Source organism: Schistocerca nitens, chromosome 5 (genome assembly GCF_023898315.1).
Source record: "Schistocerca nitens isolate TAMUIC-IGC-003100 chromosome 5, iqSchNite1.1, whole genome shotgun sequence".
Classification (NCBI taxonomy): domain Eukaryota; kingdom Metazoa; phylum Arthropoda; class Insecta; order Orthoptera; family Acrididae; genus Schistocerca; species Schistocerca nitens.
The window spans coordinates 481,823,983-481,846,404 of record NC_064618.1 but is presented as its reverse complement, the minus strand read 5'-3'; the positions used below and the strand labels follow the sequence as shown (position 1 = coordinate 481,846,404).

At 42.2% G+C, this 22,422-nt stretch overlaps 1 protein-coding gene across 4 annotated transcripts in view; it reads right to left on the bottom strand.

Annotated features, from left to right (window-relative positions):
- LOC126260016 (ETS-like protein pointed) overlaps positions 1–22,422 on the bottom strand; it is an 840,855-nt gene that overhangs the window by 609,265 nt on the left and 209,168 nt on the right. The window lies entirely within an intron of this gene.

The window sequence follows — 22,422 nt, the reverse complement described above, 5'->3', positions numbered from 1 at the left end:
CTACGTCGTTTAAACATAAAATTTATCATTATTTGATTTAAGCCCACTAAGGAGTGCTTATGACTAGTTCTTCTTCGATGATCTCTCTATGTCTTGAGCCCTGCTGATAATTTCTCCTTCCACTTCTGTGAAAGGGGCTTCCGACGTTTAGGGACTCTAGGAGGTGGTGTCCAAGGCTCTACCATAGCACAAGATTTGCAACGATATTCTACCTCAAGATCAGAGATCCCAGCCGAATACAAGCCCTATAGCACTTCATTAAGCCACAGACTTCCAGTCTTGTATCTTTGAACCAATGAGAAGTTCTTGGTAAGCCTATTGTAGTTCATTCGTTGTAGGTGCCCACAGAACTTGAGCCTCCTACGTCGCATACTGGTGTTCTCTGATTCTAACTGTTGATACAGTTCACAATTAGAGTTCAGTCGGTAGGTTACATCTGGGAGCAATCTCGGGCCATGAATTTTTCTGACAATACGTCTTTCGGCTTTCTCCAGGTCATCCATCGCACCTTTTCTGTTCATCGAGAGGGGGTCTGCGGCATGCAGAAACTGTGGTCTGGCAGCAGTTCTGTAATGACATACCTTAGCATTATCCGAAATACACTTCTTGTTGTACTGATTGTGGGACAGATAGTATGCTGCGTTGAGTTTGTTGCCCCTTTCTAAGATGAAGGTGCCGTCTCCACCATTGGGGTGGATCCGTTCACCAAGATAACGAAAGCGATCGACCCTCCCAATCGTTCCATGTATAGTCGTTAAAGGGGTGTTACTGGAGTGCCGGTTCTCAAAGTATTTGGTCTTCCATACGATATTTGTAACCCTGACTTCACCGCTATCTCATGCAGGGCTTGGACAGCAATGACAGCATCCTGCGAGTTGTTGGTTAAGATTGCAATGTCATCTGCGAAAGCAGGGCATCTTATCTCGATTCTTCGGGTCCCAGCTCCAATGGTAACTGGTTTGATTCCTAGATTCCTCAGCGTATATTCCCAGGTTTTGATGGCTATCAAATTCTAGATTAAACAGAATGGGTGATACACCATCATCTTGTCGTACTCCCGTTTTGATGTTGAAACTCTGAGGTAGTTCTCCCCTGAACTTCACCTTAGAGGCTGTATCCGTGAGAGTCTGTTTGACGAGTGTGTGTGTGTGTGTGTGTGTGTGTGTGTGTGTGTGTGTGTGTGTGTGTGTGTGTGTGTGTTGTAATCCACATCTCGTTCTTGTGATACTAAGAAGAGTGTTTGGCGGTCGATGGAATCATAAGCTTTCGTAAAGTCGGCGAAAACCACGGTGATGTTCATACTCCTTTATGGTTTTCAGATTGAAGATCTGCTTCCACATCGAAATCCTCCTTAATATTCACAAACTGTTTGATCACACTGACTTTCTACATTGTCCAGTAAAATCTTTGAGAGCACTTTGTATCCTATTGGCAGCAGTTGCTGACATCGCTGCGATAGCCTTTCTTATGTAAAGGTTGTATGATAGCTGATTTCCAGTCATCAGGGATCCTGCCAGTCACCAAACAGTCGGCCAAGATTAGGTGTAGGGCCTCTGAGATCGTATTTCCACCTGCTTTCAGAGCTTCTGCAATGATGCCATCTTCCCCAGGTGCCTTGCAGTGCTTAAGATGGTTGATGGCATTAGCAACTTGCTGTATAATTGGTGGGTCAGATGGTAGGTGTAACTCTTGAGGATCTTCAACAGGCAGTCTTTCGGTGGGCTCTTCACATTTAAGTAATTGCTCAAAATAGTTTGTCAAAACTTCCGCGTTCTCGCGGTTATTAATGACCGGCTTCCCGGCCGTATTCTTAAAGTGAAGGCATTGTGGTTTGTACCCTGATAGTTCCTCTTTGAAGGCCCGAAGTTTCTGGTATTGTACATATTAAATTCTTCGTCCAACTTTTCCAGTCTTGGTCGATAGTAAGATCTCTCCACATGCCCGATGGTCTTGCTTGTCAGTTTCTTCACCATTGTGAAATTCTCCCAGTCTTCTTGTCGTTCAGTCGAGTTCCACTTCCTCCAGGCTGTGGCACGCTCATCAACTGCAAGGTCACATTCAGAATTCCACCATCTATGGCGTCGCTTCCTTCGAGCGAGGTTTTTGGTCGTCTCGCTTACAGTCGACCTCAGTTGGTTCCAGTCTTTCATTTCTTTTTGCATGATGTCAGTTTTGAAGCGTTCTTTATTCTCTGTAAAGAATTTGAAAATAATCCTTGGTGGAATTGTAGCAGGAGGTACCTTTCGATTAGGTAGTAGTCTGGTCTTTATTTGTGTGAAGAAATGGTCAGAGTCAACATTCCAACCTTTGCGTACTCTGACGTTCATGATCTCTTTCCTACTCTTTACACTGATTGCAACATGATCGATTTGAAATGATCCAATAGCAACGTTTGGTGACTGCCAAGTGGTCTGGTATCTTACCTTTCTAGGGAATACTGTGGACATGATCTTCAACTAATACAACCTACACAGTTCAATTAAGCGTTTGTCGTTGACATTTGTTGGTCTATGTGCTATGTAAGGCCCCAATATGTCTTGGTGCCTGGTATGCTTGTTAACACATATACCGTTATTTTTTTTATGAAAACTGCATGTCTTCTGATTTCTTCTTTCGTCGAAAACATTTCTTCGTTCTATTCGCTGAACACGATTAACACTCTATATTTTGCAAGCTTTTTTCGTGTAAATCCTGTAATGTATAATGGAACACGTCTTCCGCTAGTAGCATTGCTTCGTCAGGAACTACCCCGATGGTGTTTGTTCGAGGACGATGTGCTGGTAATAGGCAAAAGCATCTCTCATGTGCAATTTTGAAACAACCTGCATAAAGGATCTTCTACAGTATGTTTTTGCACCATCAAAGAACCCCGTAAATTCGACATTAGGGTTTTTTTTCGTGTTAGAAGCTTTCCACGTAAAGCGCCGCAAAACACTATTTTATGCTTCGGCAACGTATACTTACACGCTACTACAGCCACAGGCTTCCTTTGAAAAGCCGTTTTCTCTCTTTCAATCATTTTCAAATTCGCCAAAATATTTTGTCTTCTGGAGCTATGGCCGTCTCCGCATGTACTATTAATTGTGTAAGTGTGTGGCCAGAGGCGTGGAATCTTAGTTTCGGCAACCGTCTTCAGTGTTCAGCTAAAAACATGCAATTTTCATACAAAATTATAATTAAACGTGTTAATTACCATATATTTGACGCATTTCATATTTAAATTACGTAGGTATTCGAACTGAACGGAAGAAAACTGAAACAATAGTGACCGTAATGAGACTAACATGCGATCCAGCAATTGTCAGTCTCGAGCGCTATCGAAAAACCCACGTGACCCGTCAAACATTATACTCTCTTTAGCGAAGAAGTCACGCGGAGAACTTCAAAGTCTATATTCTCGAGAATTTTTGAGAGCTGCATGGAACAGCTTTGGGACACTGATGTTTTAGTTCTGAACTTTAAGGACGGCATGTATATAAATAAAAAAATTACAAAAATTCGATTGCCTTGTAGTCTCCTTGTTACTACGCTGTTTTAATCAGATGTCACTTAATTTTCTGTAAGGAAGGAAGGAAAGAAAGAAAGAAAGAAGGAAGGAAGGAAAAAAGATTTGGATTTTATATCCCACTGACGGCGAGGTCAATTGAGACGGACAGCACAGGTCGGATTTGGGAAGGAAATCGACCGTGCCCTATCGAAGGCAGCGTACCGGAATTTACCTTAACCGAGTTATGGAAATCACGGAAATCCTAAATCTCGATTACAATAAGAAAATTTGAACTGCCGTCCTCACGAAAGAGTCCAGTGCGCTCACCACTGAGCCATCACGCTCGCACTTCTGCATAAAAGCCGCAAACGCAGAATTTTAATCAATGTTCTGTGTTGTGTTAGGTCAGTGTACCTAAAGTGGAATGATTACACAAGACAAATAGTAGGTAAATCAGATGTCTGGCTCAGATTCACTGGAAGAATTTAAGGAAATGTTAGACATCCACAAAAGATTTTTCTTGCCAAACATTAGTTCGACTGATTCTTAAACAATGTTCATCAGCCTGGAATCCTTATATCGAAGGAAGAAGGACGCGTTTCGTCACGAGATCATGTAGTAGGCGCACAGAGGCTCTCAATGAACCGTCCGTGATAAATGCTACAGGAGAGTTTTTGTGCATCGCGGAGAGGACTACTATTAAAGTTCCGAGAGATTACGTTCCTGGTAGTCAGACGACATAGTATTTTCTCCTACATAGGGCTTGCGAAATGACCACGAGAAAATCCGAGAAATTAAGAGAAAATACGGAGATTCACGGACAATTATTTATCCACGCGCCATTCACGATTAGCACAGGGAAGTGCGGAAAACACAGTGGGTCCAGAAGTACCATCTGCCACATATCGTAAGGTCGCCTGCGGAGTTTAGGTGTTGAACCGATGTTGATGTACACACTATCTGCCTATTTACGGGAAAGAAATGTAATCTGTTATTAACCTTGGAATACTTCGTTGTATTTCCCGTTATCAGAAGATGTATAGATCGCATGTGTGATTTTTTTTTATTACAAGAAACATTTATGTCCTCCGCCTTTTCGTGGGTGACCCAACGTTCTTACGCAAACTCACACTACTCCGTCTATGGAATGCCCAGGGGAACTGCACGGTGTTAGGGCCGACCATGAAATGTATCTACACTTTGCAAAGACGTTTCCAATCTACACACTATTTCTCTGCCTGTTCAAACCTCGTCCTTTCGCGCGCGTGTCTTTTTCATGTTATTAAAGGCGATCAATTATGCATGGTACTATGCAACTGTTCGTTTCCAGAAACATATTTCTTTAGTTCCTTTTCTTTCATCTGTTGTTAAATAATAACCTTTCCCTTGGTCTCCCACGCTTTTTTGTGATTATAGCTCCGTTGATCTTGCGTAGTCTTGCTCCTTTAGCACCACAATTATTTCATTTGTTCTACCAGATATTTCCAAATTTCAGTGCTTTCGTGATTATTGTTTTGCCTCTTTAATCTTTAAACTTTTCTCGGTATTCTCATGAAGCCCAGTTCCGTGTTTCGTTTCGTTTGAACTTCTAGACAGCCACATAACGCCACGTGAGCGCTGACAGACCAGTTCATTTCCTTTCACTTTTTTCCTCCTGATCTTAACTTCATTTTAATCACTGTCTTTTCGACGTACCATCAAGTAATAGGGATCATAAATTTCATATGAGGGCTCGGACATACATAACTATGTACATAGCTAGTTCACCTTTTGGGTTTTTGATGAGTGAGTTTGTGTCATAACAGCTGACATAAATGGCAGTATCTTTTGACTGAATTGACTCAGAAGCTTAAATTATTTACGACGCCAAGGTGCAATTGTATATGCTCGTCCCTCAGAAATATGATTCTTGGGAGTGTCCTCTAGCATGTGATTAAGCGAAATAATCACTTTCACGCATATACAGTCTGACACAGCAACTGCAGAACGCTAGTGTTGGACTGTACTAATACTGATGTCGGAGTTATTAGGAGTAAACTGAAAATGTAGGTTACTATATTCTAGAAACGGTTTAACAAACAGGAACGTATACGTTCAGCTTAGATCCAAGACAGTTTATTCTCAGTGTACAAGTATGTGTCACATCCTGTATGATAATCTCCGCAGGAAGTGATTAAGATACATATCGGCATCGATAAAGAGATGAAAGTGTGTGACGATATTTTCACACTTGACAACTCCGAATACAGAAAGTACTCCTGTGTCCTGCTACCTTGTTAAGCATCCTGGTAGACTGAAATCTCCACCGAAAGCTGGATAACCAATGGAAGCAAGTGAACAGCAAAGCGCGACCTCAACGAACTACGGTTTTTCCATCACCGCTCAACGAAACGCTTTCATATCTTTTACTGTCCTGGAAGTTTGAAACGTACTCTACCTCTTTTTATACTAGGAACTTTATTAAATCCTTGGTGAACGGTACTAAATTCTGTAATTAGTCCCTCATGATTAAAGTAAGTAATAAGTAACAACCCAGGCTTTTTTTTATTAATTTCCCATAAAAAGGTATACATGTAAGTTCGCCCTCTAACGGGTTGTGTATTGAGTCCTGGTATAACCTACCAGTCTTTCATAACTTCACGATACCGATATGGAGTTGCTGATTCATGATGGAGACTATGTCTTTCGCGCACATTACTAGAGGAAAATAAGCGACAATTATGTAACACTACTGGAGTATATTCCACGCTTCTCCAACGTAGTTTCATTATTTTCACCGCTTGCTTTTACGAATAAAGGAGAATCCAGTGACTAAGTCTGAAAATATTTTTTTTACTGTATTTTAGGTATAGACACGACGAACATAAATACTACCGCATTTGTTGGACATGTGTTCATTCGGTACAAAGATATTTGTCCTAGAGAGAGTGACACAAGGCCCTACAGCATCCACTGTATGTTTTTTTTTTCCTTATGAAGAGGACACGTAGCAGGCTGTCTCACCCGCCGATCAATTTTTTGTTTAAATTTCTGGCATTAAAAGGCTCCTCCAACAACAGTTCAAGTGTTGCGATACTAGTGATGCAGGTACTGAATGTAACTGGTTCTCTTCCTTCACCGTGTGGAAATACTCTTTTTTGTCTTACATAATAAATAATTTATGGTTTCTTACTTTTCACTTTGTACTTTTCATTAAGGCTGATATGAAGACATAAAGCACTTCTTGTAGTTCCACACCCAATTGCTATTTTCCGAATATGTTCACTTTCCGAGTTTAATGCCCTGTTTAGCTCACTATCTCAGGGCAGATTTCAGCGCATCCAGTAAAAACAGGTGTTATAAAAGGTCAGACCATTTCTTCATTACACAGACTATGCTACAGCGCTTTGAGAGGCTAAGATTGTATTTCAGTCACATTTGTCAAACAGTAAAAAATTAGAAAAACTGAACGGCACTAAGAAAAATTTCAGAAAAATGGGTCGTTTGTGCACCATGAGACTAGTACAATATAAATTAAAGATTAAAGTTTCAAGCAGGCGACAACGTAAACGGCACGAAGTATTTGTTGAAGTTGGCAACGGCTCCAATATGAGCGACTGTGTTACCATGACGTCTGAAATGTTATCGTTTAGATTCGAGTCACAGTGTATTATTTGCCGACTGCGAGAACATATGTGGCTTAGGTGCTAAACAAACACTATATATCATAAACTGTAGATCGGTGACTCGCCTGGTATCAAATTACAGACCGGTGACTCCTCTAGTGAATGAGTAGTGCAGAGAAGGTTGCTGTTCTGTGACACAGGCTAGGGAATTCCTCTTGTTAGACGTTCGTCTCCAACTGTAGCGCTGTTTAAGTGTTTCGTTCTCCGTGTATTGCTAAACATTCGGTCAACTAACGCTACGGTTTCATTCACTGTTGGTCCGAGGAGCGTTCTGCGTACAGTACCTGGTCTTCCACTTCGTACCTTTTCCCGCATCGTTCACTGCTTGCCGCCTTTTGTGCTACATCAATGTAATACCCCTCTTAGTTTCCGAACATTTTTATTCAGCAAGTTTCACACACGCTGCGGAATTAGTGAAGTGAATGTCTGTTTAGTTGATACGTCAATGCTAATTTTTTACGCAGTGTTGCTGCGAAGACTGTTTGCTGTAGTACTATGTACTCTTTTATATAGTGTTTTTCTATCTTTGACTATAAGCCATGTATATCTGAAACGTCGTCAAATGGGCTCTACATAGGGGGCTGTGCATTTTTTACCAGAACTATGTCATGGAGGAGCCTGCTTGCTTGCTCAACACAGAGTTTTGTAATGGTTTATTTACTTACTTACACTGGCCACACAAACCGCAGCCGGTTCTTGGCCTCACTCCAGCCTTCCACGCTTTTCTGCCATCAGCATCTTCATCTCCCAGACCCGGTATCTGCTTGTCTCCCATGGTATTATCCTTCCATCTCATTCTCGGCCGTCCCAGTGGTCTCTTTTCTTCAGCTTCTCCATCCATTACAGCCTCCATTACCGTGTTCTCCCCTCTCCTCCTCACTTGTCCCTACCATCTTAGTCCCCTAATTTTCACACTCGCTACGACGTCAGGCAATGTGTATAATTGTCTGAGATCTGTTTCTCCTTATTCTCCACTGTTCATTTTCTTTCACTGGTCCATATATTTTTCTCAGTACTTTATTTTCGAAGGTGATGAGCTCTTTCTCTGTTTTCTTTGTCTTGGTTAATGTCTCACTTGCATAGCACTTGATGGTGGTCTGATATATTCTTATTTTAACTGGAATTCTTGTTACTATCTCTTGTTCTGTAAGGTTTTGTTGGTTGATGTTGACACCGAGGTACGTGAATGTGTGTCTTCTGTATTGTTAGATTTCCGATTTTTAGATGGTTTGGTCCTAAATGAGCTCTTCTTCCTACTACCATGAACCTTGTTTTACTTTCATTTATACTTAGACCTATTTTCTTAGCTTCTTACATTAGCACAGTCCCCATTTTCTCCAGGTCTTCCATGTTCTTTCCTATCAGCACAATATCATCCGCAAAAGCCAGGATGTTTATCTTTTTTCCTATGATGACTCCTGATCTTTCATATGTTACTCTCCTCAGCGTGTTGTTGAGGGCCAAACTAAACAGGGTTGATGATATAATATCTCCCTGTCTCACTCCTGTTTTTACTTCAAATGCTTCTGAGAATGCCCCCTGTACTTTCACTCTACACTTTGATTCCATCACAAACATTTTAGTTAGCATTATCAGCTTTTCAGGTATCCCATACTCTGCCATTATCCTCCACATTTCCTCTCTTACTATGCTGTAATGATTTAACGATTGAAATTGCTAGAAACAAAAAATAAAGACAGTAATAAAACCAGCCAGCAAAATAACTTTGCACTGCGTTGGTGAGCATGGTGGATTATTTAAATTACGATCCTGAAATATAGTCACTTAATACCTCCTAAAGAGTCCCAGTAGAGCTCCCTCGCTCCGTGAACATCTTAAACATTAATCCGTGATCATGATGGTTGAGCTTAGTGGCTGTGGATTAAGATCTTTAAGAAATACATGAACTGGCTGCTTTTTACATAGATTTATGTTGTGGGTTTTTACCCAACGTCAGATGGCGAAACAAGTTTGTATCTTCATCAATACAACGTTTTTGACGACTGCATTTTGAACGCTGAGCTGCCATGTAAAAAATAATTCGTTTCAATGTTTCTGGAGTTGTATACTTACGTTTCATTCACAGTCAGGCGCACTTTTATTATGTAATTTTTAGCTCCTTTTTCGCAAATACGTCGCCTGACAAAAAACTAAAGCATACATAAGGGGAGGAGGGAAACAAAACTTCACGGGCTGATAGGGTGACTGACATTACTTCAGTAACTGCAACATCGAGTACAATTTACAAAGAACTTGACAGTATGGGCCCACTAGTAGTATGACGTTGTACCCCCTCTGGTATGGATGCTAGCACTCATTCGGTTGGGATAGGTGTTGTAAATCCCTTTTATCGTCTCCTGAGGCAAGCTGGCCTACAACTTTTGTAGCTAGTCCGTGAGATCCTGGATACAGATACTGGGACAGACTTTACGTCCGAGTTGGTCCCTTACATATTGTATAGAGGACAGATCTGGAGACCCTGCTGGGCACGGAAGTACCTTAACATCACGCAGACAGTTCATAGAGAGAAGTTCCATGTGTAGATGAGCACTGTCCTGGTGAGAAATGGCACCACGATGCTGGAGCAGGAGAGGTAACGCATGATGTAGGACGAGCACGTCGTACCATTGTGCCTTCGGAGTGCACTCAGTCACTACCAACCGTGATCTGAAGTCGTATCCAATTACACCGCTATGCCTCTTAAGAACACAGGCAGAATGGGACCTACTGGCCGACGGTGGTCAGTTGAAGTAGTGCAGAATCGCGATTCATCGCTGAATACAAATGCGACGCCACTCCATGCGCAACCGTTTATGTTGTGGTGTTAATGGGAGCCTACGAATGAGACTGTAATTCCTTAGTCCGGCTGCTGCTTGTCTCCGACCAGTGGTGCAGGGTGACACACAATGTTGCAGTGAGAGCAGTTCTTGTCCTCGAATGGCAGGCGCATATGTGAAGGGCTTGCGATGTTCTTGGTGCACAATATGGCGATCCTCCCTTGTGTCAGACGTGGTCGACCGGAACCTCGATGACGTGTACGCCCGGCAGCAATTTAGTTTGTGAGCACTGACATCGTTCAAGCCATGAGAAGTGCATTTTCGTATCCAGTAACGGTGCTAATGACAGTATGTGGTGGTGTCCTTTCAACGTGTTCCCTGTGGCTTCAGTACTCACCAGTATTGCTGCCGAGGTAAAAGAGGTCAACACTTTGCAGCTGCTCTGTCGTGCCTTTTGCGGAGAGTGGGATTTGTGGAACGATGGCGACGTAACGCGCCGGGCGCGCGCATGTCGCCGTGTCCTGTGTCCGCTGTCACCGGCGGATTAATGACCCCGGCGCACCGGCGCGCGTCTCGGGCGCACATGAATTAAATATCGCGCCGGTAAGTCCCGCCTCTTCTCTGAAAACTACTGCGCCACAGTAGCACCAGATACGTCCCAACTTCAGAAAAGTGCGTAGCCGACGTTCTTCCGATAGAATATGAGGCTGTGCCTCCCTCCGTTATTGAATTCTGATACTGTGTCAGAACCTGTGGTCACTCGCGGTTTCGGAAAAACCGATCTGTTTTCGAGAGCGCATTTATACAAGATGCTACATCTAACTCTGACTTCTGGAAGAATTAAGTTAATTTTATGAGCGCAAACAGGAGATGCAGCCATCGTTGGGTATTTATAAATCATTATGATGTAATACAGTTGATTAGCGGTTTCGGCCATCTTCATTTGTTTTCGCATTGGTGTGTGGCTGCCTCACGTTAAAATGCGAAAGCTGTCACTAGCAGCCATGAAGTTTACGTATTACACTGCATTTTATTTCAAAAGAGCTGAAATAAATAACCAGTTTTTATGTTAATTTTGGTGTGGCAAGAAACTGGTTCATACAAAAGTTGTTAGGTCCAAAAGGCATATCTCCTTACGTTATCGTGTATCACCTGAATGACATTCTATTAAAAAAGGTTGAGCTACGCTTTTTTACGCCAAATTAGCGGACTTGTATGAGGCAGATTTTGTTATAACACTTTTGTAGCTCTGGCAACAATACTGAGTAAAAATACACTGATTGGTGATTTTTCTGTTTCGTTGGGATCGTTTCAATGCCGTAATGCCGACGCTTCACGAAAATTAGTGCAGCCTGAGCAAGCGATATGTGACGTTTACGCTACTCTCGGCGTTGAGTTTAACATCTGGCTATTCACACGACCGCAGCAATAGGACAAAAATCCTCGTAATCAATGTATGTATATTCCAAACTTTCTTACTCTACCAACAGAAGAGTATCACTCAATTTGTCTCATACGGATCTCTGCTATTCCGTAGTAAAAAATACCTTAGTTCCATTTAAAAGTCTGTTACTGCTCCTTTTATTATTTACAATGTGCCACTCAAGTGATTTTCGATAGTGTAAGAATACAGAGCTTTTGCAACCAAACAACATTTGTCTCCACCGTTTCCTAGAGACACAACAAGTTGTGTAGTTACTGCTGATGGGAGCGTTAGGTGGTACATCATCTATAGGTCATTGATGGATGGGGTATATATTTCATTAGCCGTCGGGATTTGTGAGACATGTCTTAAGAACGGCTTTCTTTCGATCGGCTGTTGGACATCCAACAACGTAAATAGATAGCAGCATCCAATCAAATCCACTAATGCGAGCTTAACCACGCGCTACTTACGTTGCGGCGGAACATTCTCCATTATCACGCCCCCACACAATGTTCAGTCGCTATTGGGACATTGAGCTAATCCAAGAGCATTGCTGCACAACGATTTCTCAAGAATACAAGGGAAATGTAAAACAGTGCCTCGAGCAACTGGAGTTTGACTTTTTATCCTGTCGTGGCCTTGGCCTTTCGTTTATTCCACAAGCTAAAGTACGAAAGAATGTGTGTTCACATTAAAAATTTGTCTGAGCGCCAAAAACAACTGTTACAGGAGAATACGTCTCTTGCATTTGGTGAATAATTGAATAGGATGCTCGGCGCATCTGTCAACTCTTGAGACTGCATCTTTACAATATTACATGAGTGTTCATAGATGCCACATGTCTGCAACTGATGGAATTGGCACAACTTGATCTGAGAACTTTTTTCAGCCTCTAAACTTTGTCAACGAATGATTCGTACAAATGATTCTGCCTCGCCAAAACTCACTTTCGTCAATTTAACTGGGAATGAAGATGGGTGCACTAATTTCCTCCGTACATGGTTGTCCAACATAAGTGAAAACTCCATGCATTGTATTTCAATTTTTTTTTTAATTTTCACTTTAGTCTTAGACTTTTGTGAGTTTCAGGTATCTGTGCGTATTTGTTGCGTTTGGATAGCATCTAATTCTCGTTCCCATTTACTCTCCTGTACCTTTAATTTTCACTGCATTTCGAAAGAAAATATGAAATTAATAATAATGTCCCGCCGGCTGTGACGTCATCGGAGACTGTACCAACTGGAGGATGATCGAAAAAGAAACAAGAAATGACATTATTCGAAGGAACCATTGCGACATACTGTGAAAATGATTTAGGAAAGCCATGGTAAGCTAATCCACGCTAGCCGGACAGAGATTTTAACTCGGCTCCTCGTGAAAAGGGGCCTACCGCTTTCATTATACACCACCGTGCTTGGCAGGAAAGACTGTGGAGGCTGCGCTAGCAATGTAAATGGATCTAAGAGCGTCAATGTCATAGGACTATTATGTTCTACATCTACATACTTACTCCGCAAGCCACCATGCGGTGCATGGCGTAGGGTACCTTGTAAATTAGTAATTCTCCTGTTCCAAGAGTCTCTTATTCGCAACAAAACCTCTCAAAAATCGTGTATGTCCCCACCATAGCCCAAGAACTGGACACAATTTGTACCTTGCTGTCGTCTACAGGATGTGGTGGATACCGACTGTCGTATCTGTTCTCGGCAAGCCCCAATAAGGGGTAGCCCAGGTATCACCTTTGTCACAATTATATAAAACTAGAGAATATCGAAAAATGCACGCCCCATGAACAGTACCCTCTCATAGAAACAGAGGGATTTTAACAAACCGTTACCGCATTGTCGAGAAAATATTACGTAGGCTGCGAGATCTAAAAACAATGTACTAAGTACGAATTCAAGTAAGCCACACGTTTTTCTTTTGAAAATATTCAGCAACGATCTGTCTAGTATATTTCTTCAATGTACTGCTTAGTATACTACAGTTTTATTATTTATTTCACTTTCTAACGCTTCTATTACCCGTACAATCAACTCTCATCATTATGTAATTGTTTTCTTGGTATTAACGCAACAACTTAAACTTTAAATGCACTTTATAGACGATTTTCTAAGTGAAGGCAATACGATGCAAATTTCTCATTAAACATCACACCGTTATAAACATGAGTAAGGATTTCCCTCGAATTATTGAAAAGAGTAGGAAGAACAAATAGGAATGTTTAATATAGTAATCATTTCAGTGCCTACCTACCTACGATTAGTAACCGATTTAATTGTAACCTCACGAAGATAGCGGGAGATTTCATTTCTAACATAATCCATCATTAAAAGTAACGTGGCAAGCCATTAGGAAACAACGAGCAGCAACAGCAAGAACCAGATCACGGATATTGTTCCATGCATTCAAGCAACAGTGTGACATAAAAGTCATTTTTCGTCGTCCAGCCTCATGTGATAGAAGACGCGGGAGATCTTATTTGTTTGCGAAAAATGTGTCACTATTATTAGTTACATTGCGAAAATGGTAACTTAACGGCGGTAGTGTGTGACAAGATATGCTTTATCGAGATACGCAGTCATCGGGCAACAAATAGTATTTGCTTGTTTGGATGAAGACTGAATATGCCCTTGCTCTGCGGCACCTGTGAGGACACAGCGTTACGTAAAGCATCGCCGTAATCTCAAGTGGTTCCATCCGCCTACGCCGGCTGTATCCAAGCACGTCGTCTGCCACAAGAATGCCAACACTCAGCCAGGCCCTTATGGCTACGTATTTCAGACTACAGTTACTGTTAGAGAAGGTACCGTGGTAGTCATCTCAATACGAAGCAGTTACATCGGATATGGTTACTTGGGCACCAATTAAGTTTCTTTTTTCCATGAAGCTCCTCAGTTGCCCTCAGGCTACTCACTGAACCTTGCCTCATACATCACGACTAAGAAAACGAGGACGTACAGAAAGCTGAAGACAACGTTCCCTAGACTTCGTAGTACAACGCTGCATACTATAAGTAGATCAAAAGTAAGAAAGCAGCGGACCACTTTCGCGTAAACAGCTTCTGTATTCGACAGCCAAACAAGGAACGGGAAATTGTCAACATCAGAGTTCTTACCAAATTAAAACCGTGTATTGGACCGGGTCTCTAATTGGGAGTGGCTAGCACACTAGACACGCATTCGGGAGGACGACGGTTCAATCCCGCGTCCGGCCATCCCGATTTAGGTTTTCCGTGATTTCCCTAAATCGCTCCAGGCAAATGCCGGGATGGTTCCTTTAAAAAGGGCACGGCCGCCTTCCATCCCCGTCCTTCCCTAATCCGATGAGACCGATGACCTCGCTGTCTGGTCTCCTCCCCCAAACAACCCAACCCTCTAATTGGGACTTTCGACTATACCTTTGACTATAGCGGGGAAGTGCTCTACCGACTGAGATACCGAGCACAGCCTCCGACCCGCCCTCGTAGCCTTACTTCCGCCAGTACCCCATTTCCTGCCTTCGAAACTTCATGAAAGTCTTATCTTGGGAGACTAGCACGTCTGGACTAAAGGATAATGCGGAGACACGATTTTGCCACAGCCTGGACGTTGTATCCGGAATGAGTGCTTAGTGGGTAGAGCAATTGCACGCGAAAGGCAAAGGTCCCAGGTTCGAGACCTGGTTAGCATACAGTTGTAATCTGCCAGATGGTTTCAGATCAGCGCACTGAAAATTTGATCTGGAACTGTCGATATGTTCCATAACGACAATACGTAAAGTCCACTAGGAGCACAACTCATTTTTAAACGTGAAGTTTACTTTGTTTATTTGACGCCTGCTAGCGTTGGAAAGATGTAGTTCACATTATTTCAGTGTCATACGAATATTCCCTTCGATGTAGTAATATAGTATATCTAGTTCTTGTCGTCTCACTCGAAAATCATGATTTTACAATATTTATACGAACTGTCCATAGGATTTAGTAATGTTCATGGTGCAAAAGGATGGAAACAAGCAGCAATGATACTCAAATGTCAAGGTAAAGATTTACTCGCATATCTTCAAAAGCTTCTTTTCGGGTACCTGCAAAATGAAGTCTGCTGCAAAAAATTTACATGGTTTTGTTTCAAGATCTCATTCTTTACGTACGGGTACCTGCCAGTCCACATGTGGTTGCTACTGATCTGTGTGTTCTAGTGATATTTTTACTTGTGGGACATGGTCCATGAGAAATGCTGTAGCTCGATTTATGCCGAATCATGTGAAATGCTGTAGCTCGATTTATGCCGAATCAAACAAGTTAACTGGGTTCTGGGGACTCAGAAGAATACATTAAGAATGTACACGAAGTACCAAATGATGCGACGAGACTTGTACTTTTACGCGGAGAAAAAAAAACACAAGGGCAGCAGGGTTTGTAAATTTACTGTTGGTATAGCTGTATGAATGGTTCTTTGAGTCATTTTTTTCCGGTTTTCTTAGATGTCATCACTCTTCTCTATAAACTCTGAAAAACTACCGTAAAAATTGCGTGCGTGATGCATTAATTGTTGTACAAGACTTGATCGCTTATAGGCAACTGATAGACTTACTACTAATGAAAATGAAAATGTTCATGGAATTCTCACAGATTATAATCGCGATTACAAGTTGTGGTTTATGCATTTACGAATTTCATGAAGAGATTACAAATACACAGAATTTAAGGAGTCAATGGCAATCGCGTTACTATACATCTGATGCATCTGACCTATCGCTGTCCCACAATAATTTGCATTGAAAATATCAGACAAGAGTCAGATCCCGATTATAATCTCTGCATACATTGTTTCTTCGTAATGTCCGGGTAAAAAGCAAACAAATACAAGTCTCTTATCGGAACGTTTGCTGACATACAGCCAATGTCTTTCGATTGTTGTCCCCGGCATCCTCAGCATATATCGCGACTGATCTAAGCGCCATCGAGCTGAAGACAGCTTACATCAGGCACAGGTCATATATCCTGAGTGAACCTCATACATTAACATTTGCGAAAATCGCAACACCCAGTCGATAGGGTGACAATGGGCCGCAGCAAAGGTATATATGAGATATAGAAGATCGAGATTCAAAACTGTGCATGATCTCTGGCTTTAAAAATTGACTGTGAAGTGGCCTTTGTTTTGTGCTGCAATCAAAACGTAATCGTGCACTGAATCAAGTTTCGAGCGGAATGTTCTTTCCATCAGTATGCGTGTGAATCCGGAAAGAATCGACAGATCTTGGTGGAAGAATATACTGAACGAGGTACCGACCAACTGCACCACTGACAGTCTAAGAAGACACCTGACACGCTCCGCCCCGCCCACCCACGAGTAGATGTATTCTGAATTATGTTGACCGGTTTTGAATGCTTTCCGGTTGCTTCCAACTTAAGCTAGCAGGCCACATCCGAAGAGTCCAACAATATCAGTAATAAGTTTATTTTAAACTGAAGTTCAAATAACATATTTATGATCATTAGCTCCGCGTGTCACTTCCGCTTTCGTAGATATATACACGCACGGAAGATAGTATTGTTTGTTAGTTACCGTTGACAGTGATCAGAAACGTATCAGTATCGGCCATATAACTATTTTGATTTATTCAGCTACACCCGTCAGCCGCTTCAGTGCGAATCATCTATCGCTGCGCATACAGTAAATCATATAGGTTCCGTAAGGTCGGTGTCGGGCAAAAATGCACGTCAACGAAGTAGCGATACCCGTGGTTTATCGAAGATGCCTTGCACGTTTATTACCACACGTAGGTGGATGTTGTCCTGCTAAAAGGAGGGTCGAATGAAAAGTTAATTCCTCCTCCTTAGGAACTCTTCAACAGTTTGCATCATTGGTGTGAGGCAGGTACTGGCTTGTTCCGTAGTAGCCTCTTCTCCACAGCTCCAGTTGGCGGGAAGCCTTAGCATTGAACGGCTGTACTGTTACAGTGTTAAGTATGGAACACTGCACAGACGGTCGGTCAATGCGATTTAAGCAACGTGCAGTCATTGAATTCTTGACAGCAGAAGGTGTCACGCTAAAGGACATTCATCGGAGATTGAAAGCAGTTTATAGTGATTGTGTTGATGTGAGTACTATGCATCTTCATTCTCGTAACGCGAGAGGAGTTCCTGGCAAATTTCAAGTCTGTGCGCTTTCATTTCAGGAGTCAGCATCCGGGGTACCCATCGTGCACTGACCTTCAGACAGCTAAGCAAAACAATAATGTGACCCACACGTTCTCGTGAAATGCCGATTGTGCTTGCAGTTTCTCTCTGAGTGATACGACGATCGTCCTGAATCAATTTGTCAACATTTTGCTTGCGAAACACTGTGGTTTCTGACACAGGACGTCCAACTTTTTGTTTGTCACACAGATTAGAAGTTACCGCCTCAACATCTTTAAACTTACTCGCCCAACGGCGCACAGTACTCACATCAGCACAATCACCATAAACTGCTTTCATTCTCTGTTGAATCTCCTTTGGGATAACACCTTCTGCTGTCAAGAATTCAATGACTGCACGTTGCTTAAATTGCGTTGACCGACCGTCTGCGCAGGGTTCCATACTTTACACTGTAACAACACAACCGTTCGATGCTAAGGCTTCCCGCCAACTGGAGCTATAGAGAACAAGCCAGTACCTGCAGCATTCCAATGCTGCCAACTGTTGAAGAGTTACGAAGGTGGAGGCATTACTCTTCAGCCAACTCTCGTAGCATGTGGAGCTCTCTGAAGCAGGGGCTGTATCTCGGTTTCGAAAACCTATTTGACGGAGCGATTGCTATTAATTCCATAAATACATGTCAGTAGTACCACTATTAAAGATAGCATGTTATATCCAGTGGTGTCCTAAACTAATGCGCTTAGTGTTTGCCCGTTATCGCCATCAACAATACAAACTGCCTGACTATTGCCATCGTGACAACCTCTTTTACTGCCATCGCTGGAGGACAAGTTGAAATCGTGCCCATATGCAGTCACTACACATCGCTACACATCCTGCCAGCATTGGGGTTCGCGTGGCCATTACAATACGAGCTGTTTGTGATTCCTTGCTTACAACCAGTGCAGCCCTCAGTGAACAGTAGACAAAGAGACTTCCATGCCCACTGTAGTGCTCTACAGATGCGTTTATATAGAACATATTTTATTACACACACAAGCTACATCGGCATGCCCCTGCAAAACAGCAACATTGACTGGATATGCCAGTGTTATTAAACCCGACCAATAGGCTACAGCAAGGAAGCCGACAAGCTCGCACATTACGCACGAATAAACCACCAACACTATCCTACACTGTGTGTATCTCATATATGACCTATCGGACACTGAACGATGATGAACTCAACTGTTACAGCATGCTGATGCTGACCGAGAAGCTAACACCGGTACCCAGCTGCATCCGCCGAGTAAAACCGCTCCATAACGTCAAAGGTATCCGCCTGCGTGATACCCATCACTAACACAAGCCTACCCTTGTATGGCCTGTCGCAAGCAGCAAGAAAACCACTGCTGCTCTTATAATACGTCCCAACTAGCCCAAGGATTTCTTTCCCTTGGAAAGAAAGTGCCTTGGCACTTTTTTTCCCCTTCAGCCCTTCAAACCGCTACCCTTCGTTCAACTTTGCACCCAATCTGTCTCCAGATGAGCGCGTATTAATTGGTAATCATAACCAGACGTATGCAAACATCGCAGTACCGACATCCTGCGAGATCTCACTTAGTAAAAACTAACCAATATGCAGAGATGGCAGTAGACCTGTTTGTGTTGGCCATCATGCCGGTGTGGGCGTGGAGGGGCTCCACCCTACTAAAAAAATTACGCTAATATTGGTGCAATGGAGTTGCTGTCGACATTGCTGCAATAGAAGGCTATTTTGTGGTATGGCTGGGCAATATAGTTGACGTCGCAGACTGTTGCAGGGAACTGGCAACGAATTGCCTACAGATTGCCAGTGTTGTCCACCAAAGGCGTTGATCACTGCAAGACACTATCTCTGTCTTTTTCTCTAAATGCTTCCCTCTCGTTCTCATCTTTGTTTCCTACTTGTCTCACCAACAGCGCTGCAGCCACATGTCTGAGCGAAAACAACATTGTATGGCTTTTGTTCAAAAGTTAGGATACTTAATACAGCCACATGTTTTGTAGCTATTTGTTGTCGTGCATTTATCGTGTACAGCAATGGAGAAGGGATGTATTATCGGCAATATGCAATTTTTATGGACCATGTAAACGTCCCTTAACTTCTATCCAAGGAGACCGAATCTGTGCAGGCCATCACGACTATATAGACGGACACGATTTTTCCGTGACGAAGTCACACTGCGTTGTCCCATACCTTCTCGACACCGTGTATGATCCTTTTCCATTAATTGATTTCACACAGGTATTACGACAAAGTAAAGCACCTAAGAGTAGTGTCACAAAGAAGTACAAACAGTTTATTCAGCACATCACAGTTTGGATTACGGGAGGGTCGCACGGATCAGTTATATATTTACTCACCTTTACGTGCCTTAAATAACGAAAAACATCAGTTGGTATTTCTCGTCTCCTGTTCAAGGTGTTTGTTTGTGCGGGTTATGATGCCCTCTTAATGCATATGGTTTACGTGATTGACGGTTTTACAAACGACTGGTTTAGCTAACACTTAATAAATATAATGCAAAAAGTTGTGCAGAATAAGTCAAACAATGCTGGAAGAAGACAAAAATTTACTGAGTGAGTGGAAAGCACAAGAGAGCCCCACAGCCTCATTTTGGTTTCACAAATATTTTCTGTATGTGTGAATGAGTTTGCAATTAACACACATCAAGCAGCGTTTGCAGTTTTTGCAGACGGCACAAGCTCTGTAATTAATCTCGTTAGAGAGAGTAAGCAACAGAATAAGTTGTTACTGTTTATCAAAGAATTCACTTGGTTTCCTAAGAGTTGACCCACCTTTAGTAATAACAATAAATAAAACAGTATATTCTGTATAACAAATAGAATACCATCATCCATTAATGTAGCTTATGAACAGAATTCAGTAAATAGTGTAGAATATTGTGAGCTTTTCAGATGGATATTTAGATGAAATCTGTAACTGGAAGAAACGTATTACTTAATGCAACAAATACGTTCAGCAACTTTTGCCCTTTGTATAACTCGTAGGAGGGAGCAAACGAATCAACATTTTAACATATTTTGCATATTTCCAATAATTTCTGTCTCATGGTACAATTTTCTAAGGCTGGTGACCACTTACAAAGAAAGTATTCATTGCGCAAAAACAAGCAGAAGAAAAGTGGTGCGGCACCTACAAAACTATAAATAAAAATTACCTTTATTTTTAATTTCTAAAACTAATAATAGCTCAGAAATGAGATCGGTATGCAGCCACAAAAATCTCCGATCATTTGCACAACAACATGAAATGCCGGACAGGGAATAAATCAAATTTTAAATCCAGCCTAAAATCATTTTCTGAACAATAACTTCTACTAAAACAGATGAATTTTTAATTAAAACTTAGTAGCCTGTGTAAATGAAGAAAACTACATTCAAGTGTATCACTACTTACATGAGTCGTTTTTACTACATTTTAGTTTGCTTGGAGTTTTGTAACAATGCCAAGTTTTACGTGGTTCGCACGGAGCCAAAGTCACAAACACATCATGTATACATAATCTATAAACTGAAACACTCCACATTACTTCGATAAAAATCGTGCAAATCATATACGGAACGTATAACTGATTGTAGTAGTAGCAGCAGCATGACCTTAAGGAACCGAAATGACAAGCTCATTCCGCTCCTGAAACAGGCGGAAGATGTGATTTTCGCGAATAAAGCTAAATTTCACACAATCGACGGAAGTTTATTAGACGTGTCTACCGTGTACAACCATTTTGCTTTTCACTTCTATTGCGCTGAGACATACAACAAGAGTGAAGTCTTTTGGCGTTGTTGGCGTGCATATCCAAAGGGATTGGCGCAGTCGTCTAACTGAAAACTTTTTTTTCTCTCTCTTGCTCACAATAACTCCTAGCCTTCGTGAAGTCTGAAGGTTGTTTCGTAAATGTATCTATGATTTCAATGGGTGTGTGTATACTGTAGTGTAGTGTTGTGTAATGATGAACGAAGAGTGTGAAACCCTGTGTTAGCACACAGTCTTGCCGTCGCGAACAGCACCAAGACAGCCGCCAAGCTGAACGTCCACATGCAATAAACCGATCACAATCAACAACCCCACAAGCCCTCATTCCATGAGACACTGCGGAGCGGTTCAAAATTCAAACGAGGGCATTGCTGCAAATTCTGGTGGTCGGGAAGTGTATTACTTCTCCTATTGCTAGCCATATAATAGCTTTCTTTCCAGCCACAATGATTCGAATCGGCTTTATCGGAGTCCGGCGCCAACAGCACAAGCATACATTGGCAACAGAGCCAGATACACATACAATGACTTCTAGCAAGGGAGTTCAAATGCCGTCTGAGGGTATCCTTGGCTTTCGGCACGAACATAATTCAGAATGCTGCACGAGATAAGCATTTACGCAGTTCTCGCACAGTGGTCAATTCAATTCTTTTATGCTCCATGCCAGATTATTCCATAACATTTAACTCCTATGGATGTTTCGAGCTCTGAATGTATTGAAGATCTTTAATGGCACTTAGGTTGTTCATCTTACATAAATCACTACTTTGTTGGAAAAGTGGCAGCAGCATGTGGGAAGAGCCTTGGGACATGGAAATGAAGTCGTGCCATGCCAACTGGCTTCCCGCTGTATTCGCGGAGCAGCGTCACTTTTCTGCTTCAGCCAGCACCGGCCTCGTCAGATAGTATTACCGCTGAAGCGCCCTTCTGTTTGCGGCAGCCGCAGGTTTCAATTACAGCCGCGTTGAGCGGTGAAAGAAGCTAGCACCCAAATATTTATGCCCGATCACGCCTGCACCGCTACTTGGTCACAGTGAAGATAAATGAAGGACCGATGCCAACTGTTGTATGCTAGCTTTCGTAACAATCACATGACAATAGTTACAGTTTTACATTCTCCCGGACGTGACGATAGAATTCA